Genomic DNA, 20,762 nt, shown 5'->3' on the forward strand with positions numbered 1-20,762 from the left:
ATTTTAAATCTATTTACTGAGGGGGTAACATCAAGACAACATCATTGCAATACATTCCTATTCATTATAGGCCATTTTGCATTCCTTATTATGGTGAACGCCTTAGCCTTGACATAGGCAGGCCTATACTGTACAATCTCCTCTCCTTTAGCCTACTCAGCATAACACGCTGGGGCTACCACAGAACTATACTGAACAAAAATATAAATGCAACATGTTAAGTGTTGGTTTCATGAGCAGAAATAAAAGATCCCATAAATTTGCCATTTGTAAATTTGCCATTTGTGCACAAATTTGTTTACATTCCTGTTAGTGAGCATTTTTGCTTTGCCAAGATAATCCATCCAACTGACAGGTGTGGCATATCAAGAAGCTGATAAAACAGCATTATCATTACAGGTGCACCTTGTGCTGGGGACAATAACAGGCCACTCAAAAATGTGCAGTTTTGTCACACAACACAATGCCACAGAGGTCTCAAGTTTTGAGGGAGCATGAAATTAGCATATTAACTGCAGGAATGTCCACCAGAGCTGTTGCCAGAGAATTTAATGTTAATTTCTCTACCATAAGCCGCCTCCAACGTCGTTTTTGAGAATTTGGCAGTATGTCCAACCGGCCTCACAACCGCAGACCACGTTTAACCACGCCAGCCCAGGACCTCCACATCAGGCTTCTTAACCTGCAGGATTGTCTGAGACCAGCCAGCTGATGAAACTGTGGGTTTGCACAACTGAAGAATTTCTGCACAAACTGTTAGAAACCGTTTCAGGGAAGCTCAACTGCATGGTTGTCGTCCTCACCAGGGTCTTGACCTGACTGCAGTTCGGCGTCGTAACCGACTACAATAGGCAAATGCTCACCTTCGATGGCCACTGGCACGCTGGAGAAGTGTGCTCTTCACGGATGAATCCCGGTTTCAACTTTGTGTGGGCGAGCGGTTTGCTGATGTCAGCGTTGTGAACAGAGTGCCCCATGGTGGTGATGGGGTTATGGTATGGGCATGCATAAACTACGGACAACGAACACAGTTGTATTTTATCGATGGCAATGCACAGAGATACTGTGACGAGATCCTGAGGCCCATTGTCATGCCATTCATCCACCGCCATCACCTCAATTTTCAGCATGATAATTCACGGCCCCATGTTGCAAGGATCTGTACAGAATTCCTGGAAGCTGAAAATGTCCCAGTTCTTCCATGGCCTGCATACTCAGCAGACATGTCACCCATTGAGCATGTTTGGGATGCTCTGGATCGATGTGTACGACAGCGTGTTCCAGTTCCCGCCAATATCCAGCAACTTCGTACATCCATTGAGGAGTGGGACAACAGGCCACAATCAACAGCCTGATCAACTCTATGCGAAGGAGATGTGTCTCGCTTCATGAGACACATGTCATGATACTGACTGGTTTTCTGATCCACGCCCCTACCTTATTTTTAAGGTAGTTGTGACCAACAGATGCATATCTCTATTCCCAGTCATGTGAAATTCATAGATTATGGCCTAATGAATTTATTTCAATTGACTGATGCTTATATGAACTGTAACTCAGTAAACTCTTTGAAATTGTTGCATGTTGTGTTTATATTTTTGTTCAGTGTACAATGATATTCTAGTTCTATGGGAGCTATTTCTCAAGTAGTGTTCTGCAGACATACAGTGAGATTGAGAACAGATAACTTGCAATGAAGGCCTAAAGGAGAGGGGCTTGAACCTTGCAGTTATTGGATGAGTGCACTACCCTACCACCTGTACAATAATATTCCAGGTAAGCCAGGTTGGTTTGATATGTTTGATCACACGTTCACAATTTACATTTACATTTTAGTCATTTAGCAGATGCTCTTATCCAGAGCGATTTACAGTTAGTGAGGGCATACATTAGGCTGAAACATAACAATGTGGAAAAAGTCAAAGGGTCTGAACACTCTCCGAATGCACTGTATGTGAGTGGGTGTTCGTGTGTAGAGTCAGTATAAATGTATTTGCATATTATGTGTGAGTGAGAAGATGGAGTGAGTGCATGTGTGAGTATGTAGGGCCCTGTGAGTGTGAATAGAGACAGCGCAAAACAAAAAATCAATAAATATACAAGGTTAACTCAGTCCGTGTAGCTATTTTGTCATTGGGTCTGGACTGCGAGGGTCCACTGCTGACGACCCAATCTACATCCATCATCCAAAACAAACAGGGCAGGCAGGGGTATTGAAGGTATGCAACTTACATTTTCTGTTAAATAAATAAAATACATTTTTAGCAAAGATTGGCCTACGTTTGTATCTTTACAGAAACCATGTTGCGATTGGAGCTCTGGATTTGCAATGAAGCATTTTTTAATCAGAAATAGCAGAGATGTGCTTTGGAAATAGCAACTTGGATGAGCTAAATATGACGATATTTCCCATATAGCCTCCTACTGAATATAGTGCAAATGTATGCTTAGATATGTCATCTTCATGTGAAGAAGCACTATGATTATCGGCGCCTGAACAGATGTTGACCAGATACTGGAGTGGGTGCTCTAACAATGAAAATAAATGTCTCAAAATTGGAAGGAAGTCAGGAGGCAAGATCAGGTGGGACATTTCATTTGAGTCTGATTTAGCCCATTTTCAATTCGTTCATGCCTAAGTATAAAGGCTTAGATATGTTGAAACCCCTTCTGGTGTAGTAATATTCTACAAATACAAAAGTATGTGGACAGTGTCCACTTGACACCCCTTCAAATGATTGGATTCAGCCATTTCAGCCACACTCGTTGCTGACAGGTGTATAAAATCGAGCACACAGCCATGCAATCTCCATTGACAAACATTGGCAGTAGAATGGCCTTACTGAAGAGCTCAGTGACTTTCAACGTGGCACCGTCATAGGATGCCACCTTTCCAAAAAGTCAGTTTGTCAAATTTCTGCCCTGATTACAATTGTAGTTCTGTAATTCACTGTATTTGTACGTATAATCCACTGCAGTGGACTAAATTAACCAGAACCACTATTTTTTCAGAGGTCGTAAATGTTTTTGCGACAGTTGACGGAAGCACATTTACCGGCAGTGTCATGGCGGCAGTTTTGAAAATGTTAACGGCGTCGAAGACCGAAAATAATATAAACGTAAAGCCAGGGAGGAGGTTATTCAGAAGGTCAATATGTGTGCTGTATAGGTAGATACTAATCTACATGGGCAATGTAAAATACTTTAATTTAACGTCAATACAAAGTCAAGTGTGTGGCTGCAACACCTAGCTGAATGCTAACAAATTGTTAGCCTAACGTCTGCCATACGAATTAGCTAGCTACGGGAGTTACTTTAAACAATATTTGTAATTGGCACATATACGTATGTTTAATATCATATAGTGATAATAAACTGTTTTGAATAATGCTATTACCTACTAAGTACAGCAAAGATGTGTAGTTAGCTATCTTAGCCAGCTCGCTAACAAACGTCAAAACAGTGAAAGGAAGTCACATGGTCCTTCCTATCCGTGTTCCTTGGGACGTCCCCACCCCCAATTGAAGTAGAAAATGTAAATGGTTCGGTAAGGGATTGGGGTTAATGATAGGGACTTCCGAAGGATCCCAGATAGCACTAACCGGAATCACATGGCTAACTACCAACCTATTTACACTGAACAAAAATATAAATGAACATGTAAAGTGTTGGTTTCATGAGCTGAAATGAAAAATCACATTTTCCATACGCACAAAAAGCTATTTTCTTTCAAATTATTGTCCACAGCACAAGGTGCACCTGTGTAATGATCATGCTGTTTAATCAGCTACATTTGGAAAGTATTCAGACCCCTTGACTTTTTCCACATTTTGTAACGTTACAGCCTTATTCAGTTTGGCCGGGCAACCAGCTCTAGGAACAATCTTGGTGGTTCCAAACTTCTTCCATTTAAGAACGATGGAGGCCACTGTGTTCTTGGGGACCTTCAATGCTACAGAAATGTTTTACCCTTGGGTACTCTTCCCCAGATCTGCGCCTCGACACAATCCTGTCTCGGAGCTCTACAGACAATTCCTTCAACCTCATGGCTTGGTTTTTGCTCTGACAAGCACTGTCAACTGTGGGACCTTATATAGACAGGTGTGTGCCTTTCCAAATCATGTCCAATCAATTGAATTGTCCACAGGTGGACTCCAATCAAGTTGTAGAAACATCTCAAGGATGATCAATGGAAACAGGATGCAGCTGAGCTCAATTTCGAGTCTCATAGCAAAGGGTCTGAATACTTATGTAAATAAGGTATTTCTGTTTTTTACATTAGCAACATTTTCTAAAAACCTGTTTTCGCTTTGTCATTATGGGGTATCGTGTGTAGATTGATGAGGGAAAAAAATATTTTAATCAATTTTAAAATAAGGCTGTAACGTAACAATGTGGAAAAAGGGAAGGGGTCTGAATACTTTCCGAATGCACTGTATTAAATCACATTTTATTGGTCACATACACATATTTAGCAGATGTTATTGCGGGTGAAGCGAAATGCCACACCCGTCAGGTGGATGGATTATCTTGGCAAAGGAGAAATGCTCACTAACAGGGATGTAAACTAATCTTTGAGAAAAGCTTTGTGTGTGTATGGAAGATTTCTGGGATCTTTTATTTAAGCTCATGAAACATGTTGCATTTTATATTTTTGTTCAGTGTCTTGCATTCCTTTTTAATTCCTTCCAAAGTACCCCAGTACATGAAATTGTTTACATGTCCCCCCATGTTGCTCCTGCTATGTTAGTATGCTCTTATTCTCTCTGGTAGTCAGTCAGTGGTGATGTGAGCATGGTAGACACTAGGTGGCGATGTTCTACACAGTGGAGGTGGTGCCTATCCCTAGTCCTCTCTGTGAATGCACTGTCTGCGGAATGTCTACCCACCTTGCCTCAGGTGATCAATAGATTACCATGAAGAAATAAACTGTCTGAATGTCTACCCACCTTGCCTCAGGTGATCAATAGATTACCATGGAGAAATAAACTGTCAATGTCTACCCACATTTCCTCAGGTGATCAATAGATTACCATGGAGAAGTAAAGAGCAACAGACGCTGTGCCCTCTGAGGACAGGAGGGAAATGACAAGGCGGACAGACACTTGAATCAATGGAAGCAGATTGATAGTGTTTACAGTGGTGTGATTGATCAAGATACACCATAGTGTGTGTGTGTGTGTGTAAATATGAAGTGTCATCAGGGGATGGCAGGACAAACACTGCTGCAGGGAGATAATAGCTGTGACGCAACCACTCCGGATACAGTTGAACACGGTTATATTCCTGTTCAACACACATATACTCACTTACCTTACACCATATATATGCCATGCACACCAAAAACAAAGAGTAGTTGGGTACATGTTATCTCCTGAGCAGCTGTGTTGACTTCATGAACACACATTGTGAGGTGTGTGTAATGGTGACGGATAAGCTTCCTGGAGGAAATCATCTGAACTTGATATTTCTTTCTCTCGCACCTCATCTTCCCCTCCATCTCCGCTCTCACTCTGTCTTATCTCCGTTCTCCCTCCCTCCCTCTCTCTCAACTCATCTCCCACTCTCCTTCCTCCCTCTGTCTCACCTCATCTTCGATCTCCCTCTGTCTCACCTCATCTCCGCTCTCCCTCCATCTCCCTCTGTCTCACCTCATCTCCGCTCTCCCTTCATCTCCCTCTGTCTCACCTCATCTCCGCTCTCCCTCCATCTCCCTCTGTCTCACCTCATCTCCTTCCTCCCTCTGTCTCACCTCATCTCCGCTCTCCCTCTGTCTCACCTCATCTCCGCTCTCCCTCCATCTCCCTCTGTATCATCTCCGCTCTCCCTCCATCTCCCTCTGTCTCATCTCCGCTCTCCCTCCATCTCCTTCTGTCTCACCTCATCTGTGGTCCTCTGTAGCTCAGCTGGTAGAGCACAGCGCTTGTAACGCCAAGGTAGTGGGTTCGATCCCCGGAACCACCCATACACAAAAAAAATAAAAAATGTATGCACACATGGCTGTAAGTCGCTTTGGATAAAAGTGTCTGCTAAATGGCATATTATTATTATTATCATTATCTCCGCTCTCCCTCTCTGTCTCACCTCATCTCCACCTCCCCCCAGACGAAGCAGCAGTATGAGAAGGAGGAGAAGAGGAAGGAGATGAAGAGACAGAGAAGAGAGAACACCTGGATGCTCCCTGAAGTTGACCTCAGACTGCAGCAGCTAGAACAGGTCAGCAGGTCGTGCGTTGGTAACCCCGTGACCTCCCTATTCTCTGCATGACCTAGAAGTAGGGTTGATCCCCAAGTCAATATTTGGTTCTCATACAGCAACAGTGGATCTAGAGCTGCACTGTTTTTCATACCTGTCATCTTTTTTGTAGATCTAGCTAGACCATTGATGTTTCCAAACACTTTATCTTATCTATAATGGCATATAAGAGATCACCTCGTTTTGCATATTTTAATCAGCCCCACTAATTTCTGTCACCTTCAGGAGGTTTTCGGGCAAAAGCAAGATGAAGAAAGAGAAGGAGGAGAAGAGAGCTCAGGGAGGAGAAGAGAGCTCAGGGAGGAGAAGAGAGCTCGGGGAGGAGAAGAGAGCTCGGGGAGGAGAAGAGAGCTCGGGGAGGAGAAGAGAGCTCGGTGAGGAGATGAGAGCTCGGGGAGGAGAAGAGAAGAGAGCTCAGGGAGGAGAAGAGAGCTCGGGGAGGAGAAGAGTGCTCCGGGAGGAGAAGAGAGCTCAGGGAGGTGAAGAGAGCTCAGGGAGGAGAAGAGAGCTCGGGGAGGAGAAGAGAAGAGAGCTCAGGGAGGAGAAGAGAAGAGAGCTCAGGGAGGAGAAGAGAGCTCAGGGAGGAGAAGAGAGCTCAGGGTGGAGAAGAGAGCTCAGGGAGGAGAAGAGAGCTCGGGAGGAGAAGAGAGCTCGGGGAGGAGAAGAGAAGAGAGCTCAGGGAGGAGAAGAGAAGAGAGCTCAGGGAGGAGAAGAGAAGAGAGCTCAGGGAGGAGAAGAGAGCTCAGGGAGGAGAAGAGAAGAGAGCTCAGGGAGGAGAAGAGAGCTCAGGGAGGAGAAGAGAGCTCAGGGTGGAGAAGAGAGCACAGGGAGGAGAAGAGAGCTCGGGGAGGAGAAGAGAGCTCGGGGAGGAGAAGAGAGCTCGGGGAGGAGAAGAGAGCTCGGGGAGGAGAAGAGAGCTCAGGGAGGAGAAGAGAGCTCGGGGAGGAGAAGAGAAGAGAGCTCAGGGAGGAGAAGAGAAGAGAGCTTAGGGAGGAGAAGAGAGCTCGGGGAGGAGAAGAGAAGAGAAGAGAGCTCAGGGAGGAGAAGAGAAGAGAGCTCAGGGAGGAGAAGAGAAGAGAGCTCAGGGAGGAGAAGAGAGCTCAGGGAGGAGAAGAGAGCTCGGGGAGGAGAAGAGAGCTCAGGGAGGAGAAGAGAGCTCAGGGAGGAGAAGAGTGCTCAGGGAGGAGAAGAGAGCTCAGGGAGGAGAAGAGAGCTCATGGAGGAGAAGAGAGCTCGGGGAGAAGAAGAGAGCTCGGGGAGGAGAAGAGAGCTCAGGGAGGAGAAGAGAGCTCGTGGAGAAGAAGAGAGCTCGGGGAGGAGAAGAGAGCTCAGGGAGAAGAAGAGAGCTCGGGGAGGAGAAGAGAGCTCAGAGAGGAGATGGTCCAGTGACAGCTTTGTATCGCTCTTCCGCCCTCCCTCCGTTTACTCTCACCTCTTTATTTTCCTCTCACATCCCATATTCCCTCTCCTTCCCTCTCTTGTACTTCCTTTCCTCTATCCCGAACATATACATGTTATCCCTCTTCTCTCTCTCTCCAGGGGTCAGGGGATGAGTGGGTTGAGGCCCAGCCCCAGACAGAGGCCTCAGGTAAAGCCTGGAAGATTCCTGCCAAATCTGAGACAGCAGCCCTACCCCGGCCGAGAACAACCAGGTAACACCCACATCCATTACCCTCCACAGCACCGGTAAACCATAAGACAGGGATCATCAACTAGGTTCAGCCACGGGCCAATTTTTTCTTTAGTGGATGGTCAGGGCGCCAGAACATAATTACAAATCATTTGTAGACTGCAAATTGACCACAAGAAGCACAAACAGATATAATATTTTATTAAAACATAATAATTTCAAACCTTGCTTACATTTGTATACAATCACATACAGTTGCGGCCTAATAAATTGGCAACCTTGAACTTTTCTTAAATCATTTCCTATTTCTTCTCAAATAAAAAGGTCGCCCCCCCTTGTTATTGGATTTTTTCCCCTATTTTTATTTTTATAAACTTAAGTTTACAGTTTTAATTGAGAAAATAAAGACAAATGGCATGGACAAAGTTATTTGCACCCCAGAGCAAGTACTTTATTGCACAGCCTTTAGCCAAGATAACTGCAGACAAACGCTTCTTATAGCTATCAATGAGCTGGCTGCATCTTTCTCCTGACAATTTGGTCCACTTTTCAGCAGCAAACTGCCTTAATTCTTCAATATTTGAGGGGTTCCCTCCACCAACTGCTGTTTTCAGATCTCTCTATAGGTTTTGGGTGTGATTCAAATCTGGACTTCACTGGCCACTCCAGAACAGTCCAGCATGTCTTCTTAACCATTCCTTTGTGCTTTTTGGTGTCGATGTACTGCTGGAAGACCCATCACTTTCAACAGAGACACAGTTTTTGGACACTGGGTCCAACATTGGACTACAAAACACCTGATAATCTGCTGATTTCATGATGCCTTGCACACGTTCAAGGACCCCCAGTACCAGAGACAGCAATGTTCAACCAAGTGTCCAAAAACAGTGTCTCTGTTGAATGTCGTGGGTCTTCCAGTAGGACAACAACCCCAAACGCACATCACAAGCACCCAGGAATAGTACAAGAAGAAAGACTGTTCTGGAGTGGCCAGTGAAGAGTCCAGATCTGAATCACATCCAAAACCCATTCCTATGCTTAAAACAGCAATTGGTGGAGGGCACCCCTCGAACATTGAATAATTAGAGTAATTTGCTGCTGAAGAGTGGGCTAAGTTGCCAGTAGAAATGTGCAGCAAGCTCATTGATGGCTACAATAAGCATTTGTTGGTAGTTATCTTGGCCAAAGGCTGTGCAACCAAGTACTAGCGCCGGGGTGCCAATAACTTTGTATTTACAGCGCATTCGGAAAGTATTCAGACCCCTTGACCTTTTCCAGCCTTATTACAGCCTTATTCTAAAATGGATTAAATACTTTTCTTCCGTCATCAATCTACACACAATACCCCACAATGACAAAACAAAAACAGGTTTTTTGAAATTGTATCAAATTTACTAAAAATTAAAAGCAGAAATACCTTATTTACATAAGTATTCAACCCTTTGATATGATACTCGAAATTGAGCTCAGCTGCATCCTGTTTACATTGATCATCCTTGAGATGTTTCTACAACTTGATTGGAGTCCACCTGTGGTAAATTCAATTGATTGGACATGATTTGGAAAGGCACACACCTGTCTATATAAGGTCCCACAGTTGGCAGTGCATGTCAGAGCAAAAACCAAGCCATGAGGTCGAAGGACTTTTCCGTAGAGCTCAGAGACAGGATTTTGTCTAGACACAGACCAAAAAATGTCTGCACCATTTAAGGTCCCCAAGAACACAGTGACCTCCATCATTCTTTTTTTTTTTCAATTTAAAGTTTTATTAAGTTTTCAATCAACCAACCAAACACATTCCACATTCACAGATGTGAATTAAAAAAATAAAAATAAAAAAAAATTACAAAAGTAATAATAATAAAAAAAAAAATGTTTTATATATGTATATACATATACATACATATATATACATACATACATACATACATACACACAAATAATAATAATTATAACAACATTTTAATTATAGAACTTGCAGCAGCACTATCAAGGTTCTTATTAGCTATTTCCAGCCTTAGCTGAGATGACGAGCCAATAATTAGTTTTTATGTTTTACAGCACCTTACACAACACGCATCTGCCCACCTCCCTGATTCCCCCATTCACTCTGTCCAATTTGAAATATAGTTGAGTAGTGGAGACCAGAGTCTATCAAACTTGGGCTGTCTCTTGTGGAGGTCATAAGTGAGCTTTTCAAGGGGGAGAAAGTCAACAATCTGGTCAATCCACATTTTAAATGTAGGAGAAGTATTAGAGGCCCACAATAGGAGAATACATTTCTTAGCAAAGTATGTAATGGTCATGAGCAAATTTTCTCTGTCAGGATCAAGAACAAAGTCCTGCTGGGCATTAAGAAGGTAGAGACACGGGGTCATATCAAACTGTACATCTAGTATTTTCTGTGCAGCAGTATGTATAGATTGCCAAAATCTGGCAATCTCTCTGCAGCTCCAAAATACATGCATATAGGTTCCACTTTCAGAGGTACATCTATTACAATTAGGAGAAATGTCTGTTTTCATTTTATGGAGTCTCAGGGGAGTGTAATAAAATTTGTACAAAAATTTGTAATTAGATTCTTTCATTTTTACATTAGTAGAGGAGCAGTATACCCTGTCGCAAACCTCCGCCCATAACTCGTCACTGATAGTCAGACCAAGGTCCTTTTCCCATATTATTTTCAAAGGAGTAAAGGAGGATCCTCCTTTCTCAGAAAGGAGTCTATAGATATAGGATATTTTGCCTTTAATGGATTGTGCTGTGACAAGAAGGGTTTCAACTTCATTCAACTGAGTTCTAAACCTCCTCTTGGAAGTAAATGAGGAGATGACATGTCTAATTTGTAGATATTTAAAAAAATGGGATCTTGGCACATGGAATTCATTGCAGAGCTCTTGAAAGGATTTCAGTGTAGTGGTCTTCTGATGAAATAGGTCTGAAAAGGTCCTGATTCCTAGAGTATGCCAAAGATTAAAGTTGGCATCTCTCAGGGCTTTTGGCAAGTCTGGGTTGCCTACTATAGGCGAGTAAGAACATATTTGGGAGGAGATGCCCAAGTATTTCTTACAGTCCCTCCACGCTCGTAGGGTACTGTAAATCACAAATGTTTTGGCTATGTTGCCCACTTCACTAAAGTTATCAATGAATATAGTTGAGCTTAGTGGCAATGAACCACAAGATTGGGCTTCTATCTGGCTCCACGTTGACTCTTGTCTGTTTGTGATCCATGTTAGCATGTTGCGGATTTGGGCAGACCAGTAGTACAATTGGAGGGAGGGAAGGGCAAGACCACCCTTAGATTCAGGTTTCGATAGAGTGGAAAGCTTGATCCTAGGTTTTTTATTGCCCCATATAAATTTGGTGATGCTTTGGTTAATTGTTTTGAAAAAGGAAGCTGGGAGATAGCATGGGAGCATCTGAAATAAATAGTTCAGTCTAGGGAGGATGTTCATACGGATTACATTAATTCTTCCTACTAAGCTAATTGGGAGGGAGATCCAGGTTTGGAGGTTGTTCTTGATTTGATCCAGGAGTGGAAGATAATTCTCTTTGAAAAGCCTGTTCAGATCTGGTGTTATGAATATCCCAAGGTATTGAAACCCCTGTGTCTTCCATTGGAATGGGCATAGTGTCTTCATAGAACTGGTGAGTATAATATTGAGAGGGCAGACAGTGGATTTGTTAAAATTAATCTTATAACCTGAAAACGTGCCATACTGAGCAATTGTATCTAAGATGGGAGGAAGGGATTTCTCAGGGTTGGATATGTAGAGCAAGACATCATCCGCGTAAAGCGAAATCTTGTGCTGCAGGCCGCCTGCAGGAACACCCATAATACTTGGATTGCTCCTTATCAATTCTGCCAGAGGCTCCGCCCCCAACAAGTAGAGCAGGGGGCCTCCATCATTCTTAAATGGAAGACGTTTGGAACCACCTAAGACTCTTCCTAGAGCTGGCCGCTGGCCAAACTGAGCAATCGGGGGAGAAGAGCCTTGGTCAGAGAGGCGACCAAGAACCCGATGGTCACTCTGACAGAGCTCCAGAGTTCCTCTGTGGAGATGGGAGAACCTTCCAGAAGGACAACCATCTCTGCAGCACTCTGCCAATCAGGCCTTCAATGACCCTAAGCACAAAGCCAAGACAACGCAGGAGTGGCTTGGGGACAAGTCTGAATGTCCTTCAGTGGCCCAGCCAGAGGCCGGACTTGAACCCGATCTAACATCTCTGGAGAGACCTGAAAATAGCTGTGCAGCGACGCTCCCCATCCAACCTGACAGAGCTTGAGAGGATCTGCAGAGAAGAATGGGAGGAACTCCCCAAATACAGGTGTGCCAAGCTTGTAGCGTCATACCCAAGAAGACTCAAGGCTGTAATCGCTGCCAAAGGTGATTCAACAAAGTACTGAGTAAAGGGTCTGAATACTTATGTAAATGTGATATTTCAGTATTTTATTTGGGGAGCCAGGCCCAATCAGAATGAGTTTTTCTCCACAAAAGGGCTTTATTACAGACAGAAATACAAATCAGCCCCCCCCCCCCCCCCCCCCCCCCTCAAATGATCCCGCAGGTGAAGAAGCCGGAAGTGGCGGTCCTGGGCTGGCGTGGTTACACGTGGTCTGCGGTTCAGAGGTCGGTTGGACGTACTGCCATATTCTCTAAAACGATGTTGGAGGCGGCTTATGGTAGGGAAATTAACATTAAATTCTCTAGCAACAGCGCTGTAAGACATTCCTGCAGTCAGCATGCCAATTGCAAGCTCCCTCAAAACTTGAGACATCTGTGGCATTGTGTTGTGTAACAAAACTGCACATTTTAGAGTGGCCTTTTATTGGCCCCAGCACAAGGTGCACATGAATAATGATCATCCTGTTGAATCAGCTTCTTGATATGCCGCACCTGTCAGGTGGATGGATTATCTTGGCAAAGGAGAAATGCTCACTAACAGGGATGTAAACAAATTTGTGCACAACATTTGAGAGAAATAAGCCTTTTGTCCGTAAGGAAAATTTCGGGAATATTTTATTTCAGCTCATGAAACGTGCGACCAACACTTTACATGTTGCATTTATATTTTTGTTTGAGAGAGAGAGAGAGAGCGAGAGAAACACATATTAGGAACATCTTCCTAATATTGAGTTGGACCCCCCTTTTTGCCCATAGAACATCCTGAATGCGTCAGGGCATGGATTCTACAAGGTGTCGAAAGCGTTCCACAGGGTATATACAGTATTTTACTCTGAAAACTTGGGGGGACAAAATCACCCGCGGGCCAAATGCCTTATGAGAACTAGCAGCTAGCAGTGTAGTCAAGATGGGGTGCCAAGATGGCGGTTGAGTGGAAGGGTTCCATGCTCTTGGTTTATAAAGTGGTATGTTGTGGTCTTATTAAGCATTTCTTCCCCAAATCAAATTGTATTAATCACGTACACATTTTCCAGCGGGTATAAAAGGTGCAGCGACATTATTGTTGTGAGTGCATGTTTCTAGGACAGGGGATCAATAGAACCCCACTCTTAATGAGGTCTGATGTGTTGGGGGTTATGAACCCATGTACCATTTACATTAGCCTACATGTACGTAATGATTTGATGTTCTATATTGATTTCTTTATTGATTGGTTTGATGTTATTGTCAGGCAACATGTTTCATAACATGATTCATGTGTTTTCTCCATTGCTCTCTCTCTATCCCTGTCTCCTTCCATCCATCCGCTAGAGAGATGAGTGGATGACCTTTGACTTCTTGACAATGAGAATAATGTCAACAGCAGAAAAGAGGGCTGAGAAAGAACGTCTGAAAGCGGAGGAGAAAGAGAAGGCCCGGGTCATCGAGCAGGTGTGTGTGCTCGCTATGTTTAAATGGAAGGGTGATGGAAGTCGATTGCCTCACTTCACCTCTTCTGTTGGTTACCTGGGCAACCAAAGGTGCCGAACTGAGCAGGGACAAGGGACTTAACAATAGCTTTGTGTGTGTGGTGCCCTGGGCTTGTCTGCACAAGATGGAGTTGAACCCGTTGTGGAAGGGCGGGGGGAGTGGCCTTCCCCCAGAAGAGAAGGCCAGTAATGTGGTTAAAAAAGGTCAATCAAACCCCCTGCACAACTTCATACTACATCATAAATATTTTCTGCTCTCACACTTGTACCTGAAGTTTAATCATCAAACCCATGTACACAACTCTCTATATCATCCCAGTCTTTGGTCAACCCTCCCCGGCCTCTCCGTCTGTGCTAGGACTCCCCCCTCCCCTCTCTCTGTGCTAGGACTCCCCCCTCCCCTCTCTCTGTGCTAGGACTCCCCCCTCCCCTCTCTCTGTGCTAGGACTCCCCCTCCCCTCTATCTGTGCTAGGACTCCCCCCTCCCCTCTATCTGTGCTAGGACTCCCCCCTCCCCTCTCTCTGTGCTAGGACTCCCCCCTCCCCTCTCTCTGTGCTAGGACTCCCCCCTCCCCTCTATCTGTGCTAGGACTCCCCCCTCCCCTCTCTCTGTGCTAGGACTCCCGCCTCCCCTCCATCTATGCTAGGACTCCCCCTCCCCTCTATCTATGCTAGGACTCCCCCTCCCCTCTATCTATGCTAGGACTCCCCCTCCCCTCTATCTATGCTAGGACTCCCCCTCCCCTCTATCTATGCTAGGACTCCCCCTCCCCTCTATCTGTGCTAGGACTCCCCCTCCCCTCTATCTGTGCTAGGACTCCCCCTCCCCTCCCCTCTATCTGTGCTGACTCCCCCTCCCCTCTATCTATGCTAGGACTCCCCCTCCCCTCCCCTCTATCTATGCTAGGACTCCCCCTCCCCTCCCCTCTATCTATGCTAGGACTCCCCCTCCCCTCTATCTATGCTAGGACTCCCCCTCCCCTCTATCTGTGCTAGGACTCCCCCTTCCCTCTATCTGTGCTAGGACTCCCCCTCCCCTCTATCTGTGCTAGGACTCCTCCTCCCCTCCCCTCTATCTGTGCTAAGACTCCCCCTCCCCTCTATCTATGCTAGGACTCCCCCTCCCCTCCCCTCTATCTGTGCTAGGACTCCCCCTCCCCTCTATCTGTGCTAGGACTCCCCTCCCCTCTATCTGTGCTAGGACTCCCCTCCCCTCTATCTGTGCTAGGACTCCCCCTCCCCTCTATCTGTGCTAGGACTCCCCCCTCCCCTCTGTCTATGCTAGGACTCCCCCTCCCCTCTATCTGTGCTAGGACTCCCCCTCCCCTCTATCTGTGCTAGGACTGCTGCCCTGTCACTCTGAGAGGGGAGGGATGCGTAAATAGTTCAGTGTTTACAGGCACTGAGGGCCCAGACACCACGTAAATCATAGACAGACAGACGGAGGGAGGGAGGGAGGGAGGGAGGGAGGGAGATGTAAGTAAGAGATAAATAAGAGAGGGGGAAATAGGAGTGAGAGAGAGAGAAAGGAGTAGGAGAGGGAGACACTGTAGGGGAATATTGGGTAAAGAATTTCTAGCAGACGGATGGACAAGGAGAGAAGGAGAGGGGGCAGAGAGAAGGAAAGGGGGCAGAGAGAAGGAGAGAGGGCAGAGAGAAGGAGAGGGGGAAGAGAGAAGGAGAGGGGCAGAGAGAAGGAGAGGGCAGAGAGAAGGAGAGGGGAGAGGGGGAAGAGAGAAGGAGAGGGGCAGAGAGAAGGAGAGGGGCAGAGAGAAGGAGAGGGGCAGAGAGAAGGAGAGGGGCAGAGAGAAGGAGAGGGGCAGAGAGAAGGAGAGGGGGCAGAGATAAGGAGAGTGGGCAGAGAGAAGGAGAGGGGGCTGAGAGAAGGAGAGGGTGCAGAGAGAAGGAGAGAATGAGAGGGGGCAGAGAGAAGGAGAGGGGGCAGAGAGAAGGAGAGAAGGAGAGGGGGCAGAGAGAAGGAGAGGGGGCAGAGAGAAGGAGAGGAGGAAGAGTGTGCGAAAATTAGTGCAGAAAGAAAGAGAGAGGGAGGCAGGGAGTATTGAGAGATACTGTATGAGAGAGTAATAAGTAAGAGGTGCAGAGAGCAGTGTTGCCAACTAATTTTCAGGGGAAGTTGCTAGAGGCAGGTCGATTTGTTGCTAAATGATGTTGTGATGCCATTCCCGCACTATTCGCTGCTCTGGCACCCCAATGGTGGAACAAGCTCCCCCACGACGCCAGGACAGCGGAGTCACTGACCACCTTCCGGAGACACTTGAAACCCTACCTCTTTAAAGAATACCTGGAATAGTATAAAGTAATCCTTCTACCCCCCCATAAAAAAAAAGGGAAAAAAAGAAAAGTGGTTGTCCCACTGGCTATCATAAGTTGAATGCACCAATTTGTAAGTCGCTAAGAGGGTCTGCTAAATGATGTAAATGTAAATTGCGTGATGACGTCATTACGTAATAACGTAAAACTGCGTCATTACATAGAATACACAATAACATTACTCAAATTGACTGGCCGTCTCGGCGACAAATATGATTTGACATTTGTTAGTTTAGATTTGTTTGTTTATTATCACATCTTTTTATTTGTAAAAGATAGATAGATATAAACACAACACATTTTATATGATCAGATATTTTTATTTTTAAACACAACACATTGAATTATTGAACAATTACACATGACACATTATTGAACAATTACATTAGATTTTTTTATTAACTAGTAAACCTACACATTCTGAACAGTTATAGTTTTAAGCAGTGTATAGGTAGTTAGTTAACATGCTACCTAACTGATCAACAATTATAGGTACAAGCTAATAACAAGGTATGTATGCTATCTTATTGAACAAGCAACTTAACTCAAATAATGATGTGTGCGCTAGGCATCTCTCTCCAGCTCTCTCCAGGTTGTTGTGCTGCTTGGCTGGCCTGCTGCTGCCTGTGCACGAGCTGAGCGCCTGCTGCTGACGTCACTGCTGTGTGACAGAGAAAATTGTTTTTGAGTCATTTAGAGGGGAAAATGTTTGCATTTTAGCGTTTGAGTCACTTTTCAAAAGTTGCTAAAAGTTCCAAATACATTTGTAAAAGTAGCTAAATTTGTTGCTAGGTGCTGTTTGGAAAAAAAAAAGTTGCCAGGGTAGTCTGAAAAGTTGCTAAATCTAGCAACAAAATTGCTAAGTTGGCATCACTGGCAGAGAGAGGGGTCTTGGTTCTGCTAAGCTGACAGTGTGCGTGTCATCTCCACTCAGTAGGTACTCTGCCATCTCCTGAGTAAGCTTCACTTTAACAGTGTGGCAGAATAAGTAGACTTAAGACTCAGACACACTCACACATACACACTCACACAGACAGTGACGCACACTGTCACTTACGTATGCAAACAAAACTCTCCTAGATACAGCCATGGACAGTACACACACACTTTTCTCTCTAAGTTGTGTGTGTCAGAAGGGAATGTTGTTTTCCTCATCTCTGGTTTGACTGAGAGGTTCATGAAGTGGTGTGTGAATGGGCGGGGGGGGGGGATAACACGCTGTGAGAGAAAAGAGATTGAGAAAGATTGAGGGAGAGGATAACTTCTCTGCGGAAAGCAGATGTGAAATTGTTCAGGAGAAGAGGGATTAGATGAGAGGGAGCTATAGGCAGTCCATGGAGACGTTTCAGAAGAGGATGGATGAGGCTGAGATTGCTGTGTATGGATACAAGAGAGGAGAGGGGAAATGGATGGGCAGAGAGAGAGGAAGAAGGTGGAGAGGAGAGGAAGAGGGTGGAGAGGAAGAGGGTGGAGAGGAGAGGAAGAGGGAATGTCACCGGGACAGAGATCGGGATGGAAATAGTAACAGAGATAAAGATGGTGATAGAGATGAAGGAAGAGATGGAGAGGGATAGAGAGAGATAGAGATGGAGAGAGAGAGAGAGACAGAGAGAGAGCTCAAAGACATTGCTCCTGCATTTTTAACAAAAAATATAGATTTAGAGTTAGATAAAGTAGGATTTTTTGGCAGGGACATATACAGGATGCTACCCTCCACAACATAACCTTCATTCCAAACCAAAACTCCAAACCTACAACCTGATTTTGGACGGAATTACCTGGAAAGCTTTCTACTACCAAGGATTACTATTATCAAGCTATACATTACATTTACATTTTAGTCATTTAGCAGACGCTCTTATCCAGAGCGACTTACAGGAGCAATTAGGGTTAAGTGCCTTGCTCAAGGGCACATTTACGTCATTTAGCAGACGCTCTTATCCAGAGCGACTCACCAATTGGTTCGTTCACCCTATAGCCAGTGGGATAATCACTTTACACATTTTTTTTTTTTTTGGGGGGGGGGGGGGGGGGGTAGAAGGATTACTTTATCCTATCCCAGGTATTCCTTAAAGAGGTGGGGTTTCAAATGTCTCCGGAAGGTGGTGAGTGACTCCGCTGTCCTGGCGTCGTGAGGGAGCTTGTTCCACCATTGGGGTGCCAGAGCAGCGAACAGTTTTGACTGGGCTGAGCGGGAACTATGCTTCCGCAGAGGAAGGGGAGCCAGCAGGCCAGAGGTGGATGAACGCAATGCCCTCGTTTGGGTGTAGGGACTGATCAGAGCCCGAAGGTACAGAGGTGCCGTTCCCCTCACTGCTCCATAGGCAAGCACCATGGTCTTGTAGCGGATGCGAGCTTCAACTGGAAGCCAGTGGAGTGTGCGGAGGAGGGGGGTGACGTGAGAGAACTTGGGAAGGTTGAACACCAGACGGGCTGCGGCATTCTGGATGAGTTGTAGGGGTTTAATGGCACAGGCAGGGAGGCCAACCAACAGCGAGTTGCAGTAGTCCAGACGGGAGATGACAAGTGCCTGGATTAGGACCTGTGCCGCTTCCTGTGTAAGGCAGGGTCGTACTCTCCGAATGTTGTAGAGCATGAACCTGCAGGAGCGGGTCACCGCCTTGATGTTGGCGGAGAACGACAGGGTGTTGTCCAGGGTCACGCCTAGGCTCTTCGCACTCTGGGAGGAGGACACAGCGGAGTTGTCAACCGTGATGGCGAGATCATGGAACGGGCAGTCCTTCCCCGGGAGGAAGAGCAGCTCCGTCTTGCCAGGGTTCAGCTTGAGGTGGTGATCCGTCATCCATGCTGATATGTCTGCCAGACATGCAGAGATGCGATTCGCCACCTGGTTATCAGAAGGGGGAAAGGAGAAGATTAGTTGTGTATCGTCAGCGTAGCAATGATAGGAGAGGCCATGTGAGGATATGACAGAGCCAAGTGACTTGGTGTATAGGGAGAAAAGGAGAGGGCCTAGAACTGAGCCCTGGGGGACACCAGTGGTGAGAGTACGTGGTGCGGAGACAGCTTCTCGCCACGCCACTTGGTAGGAGCGACCGGTCAGGTAGGACGCAATCCAGGAGTGAGCCGCGCCAGAGATGCCCAGCTCGGAGAGGGTGGAGAGGAGGATCTGATGGTTCACAGTATCAAAGGCAGCAGACAGGTCTAGAAGGACAAGAGCAGAGGATACAGCAAATGCTCTGGCAAACAAACAGAAACCTGAAAACACCATCCAACCTGGAACTGAGTGAGTAATGTTTAGTATGAAGCTATTTTTCACTTTCAAAAACCAAGAAGAAAAATACATTACAATGATATATTTTATTTTATAAGGACTGAATGCTAAGGCTACCAAGCTTAAGCTTGCTACAAAGAGATACAATTTCAATTAGCACTGACGTGTGAAGTGAGAGGTGTCAAAGCCCTTGAGCCCAACAATGGCAGGAGAGTCGTACAGTCTACCACAACAAAATGGAGAGGCCTTAGAAGCACCCCCCCACTGTTCAGAGGTCATTAAAATACAGTACCCTCTGAATGTAAAAAACGACAAGACACGAAAAGAGTACAAATTGAAACTTCTTTTGGGGAAGCACGAGACACTTTTTGCTGATTTGTATAAAAATGGGAACATAAGCAACCTTATCTTATACACAAAAAATGTATGCATGCATGACTGTAAGTCGCTTTGGATAAAAGCGTCTGCTAAATGGCATATTATTATTATTATTATTATCTTCCACACAGACCAGCCCCTGGCATGGCACAGTGCTATACTAGCACACTACCCATCTGTTAAGAGGGGGGGTGTTAGCGACGGGTGGAAACTCAGGATACTGGACAACGAGGACTCTGTGTTACGCTATGGTTCAAACCAGCACTCAGAGAAACAAACACGACTAAGGGAGTGGAGGAAACAAAAATTATTTTAATAAAAGTTCAATTTGTCTTAGTCCAAAAAACAACTGAAGAAAAGGAACAGAGTGGGCTAGTCGGCTCCGGAGGAAGGAGAGGCTGAGGCAGGCAGGCAGGCAGGGAGGTATGTCTGAACTGAAGACAAAACAAACGACAGGTTAAGGAGAGTAAAAAGCCAGGCTGAAGACTAAGATAATATAACTTTACTGGTGAGCCAAGTAACCGCTCTAGTAAGAACAACGATCTGGCGCCGGTGGAGAGCCATGCCCAGGAATAAGTAGTGCAGGTTGATGAGAGAATAGGATGCAGCTGCGTAGGCAGGAATCACTGGAAACAACCCGCAGCTGCACAGGAGAGGCAGATCCTGAGCACGCCCCCTGATCCACTCCAGACACACCCACATAAAGGGGACAAACACACATACAGATACAACAGACAAAGAGGGGACAAAACAAGGAGGAAGGGAAACAGAAAAGGGAGAGACAAGCTGCCCACATAACAGTACCCCCCCCTCAATGGTCGCCACCTGGCGACCCACCAGGCCTGTCAGGGTTGTCGTGATGGAAGTCCGTGATCAGCTGAGGATCCAACACAAAACGCTTAGGGACCCAAGACCTCTCCTCTGGTCCATAACCTTCCCAATCGACTAGGTATTGGAGACCCCTACCCCGCCTCCGAGAGTCCAGGAGCTTACTGACGGTGTAGGCCGGATGGTCGTCAATGAGGCGAACAGGTGGAGGTGGATCTGCCGGCGGACAC

General features: G+C 45.7%; 1 pseudogene across 1 annotated transcript in view; it reads left to right on the top strand.

Annotated features, from left to right (window-relative positions):
• Positions 1 to 3,185: 3,185 nt before the first annotated feature.
• Positions 3,186 to 20,762, top strand: part of LOC311106240 — a 48,019-nt pseudogene continuing 30,442 nt past the window's right edge. The window contains exons 1-5 of the transcript in view: positions 3,186 to 3,194; positions 6,106 to 6,216; positions 13,048 to 13,104; positions 13,603 to 13,722; positions 15,102 to 15,181. The product of the transcript in view is annotated as an uncharacterized misc_RNA (transcript). The remainder of the gene's footprint in view (positions 3,195 to 6,105; positions 6,217 to 13,047; positions 13,105 to 13,602; positions 13,723 to 15,101; positions 15,182 to 20,762) is intronic.

Source organism: Coregonus lavaretus (assembly GCF_964263955.1).
Source record: "Coregonus lavaretus genome assembly, chromosome: 30".
In the NCBI taxonomy this organism is placed as follows: Eukaryota; Metazoa; Chordata; class Actinopteri; order Salmoniformes; family Salmonidae; genus Coregonus; species Coregonus lavaretus.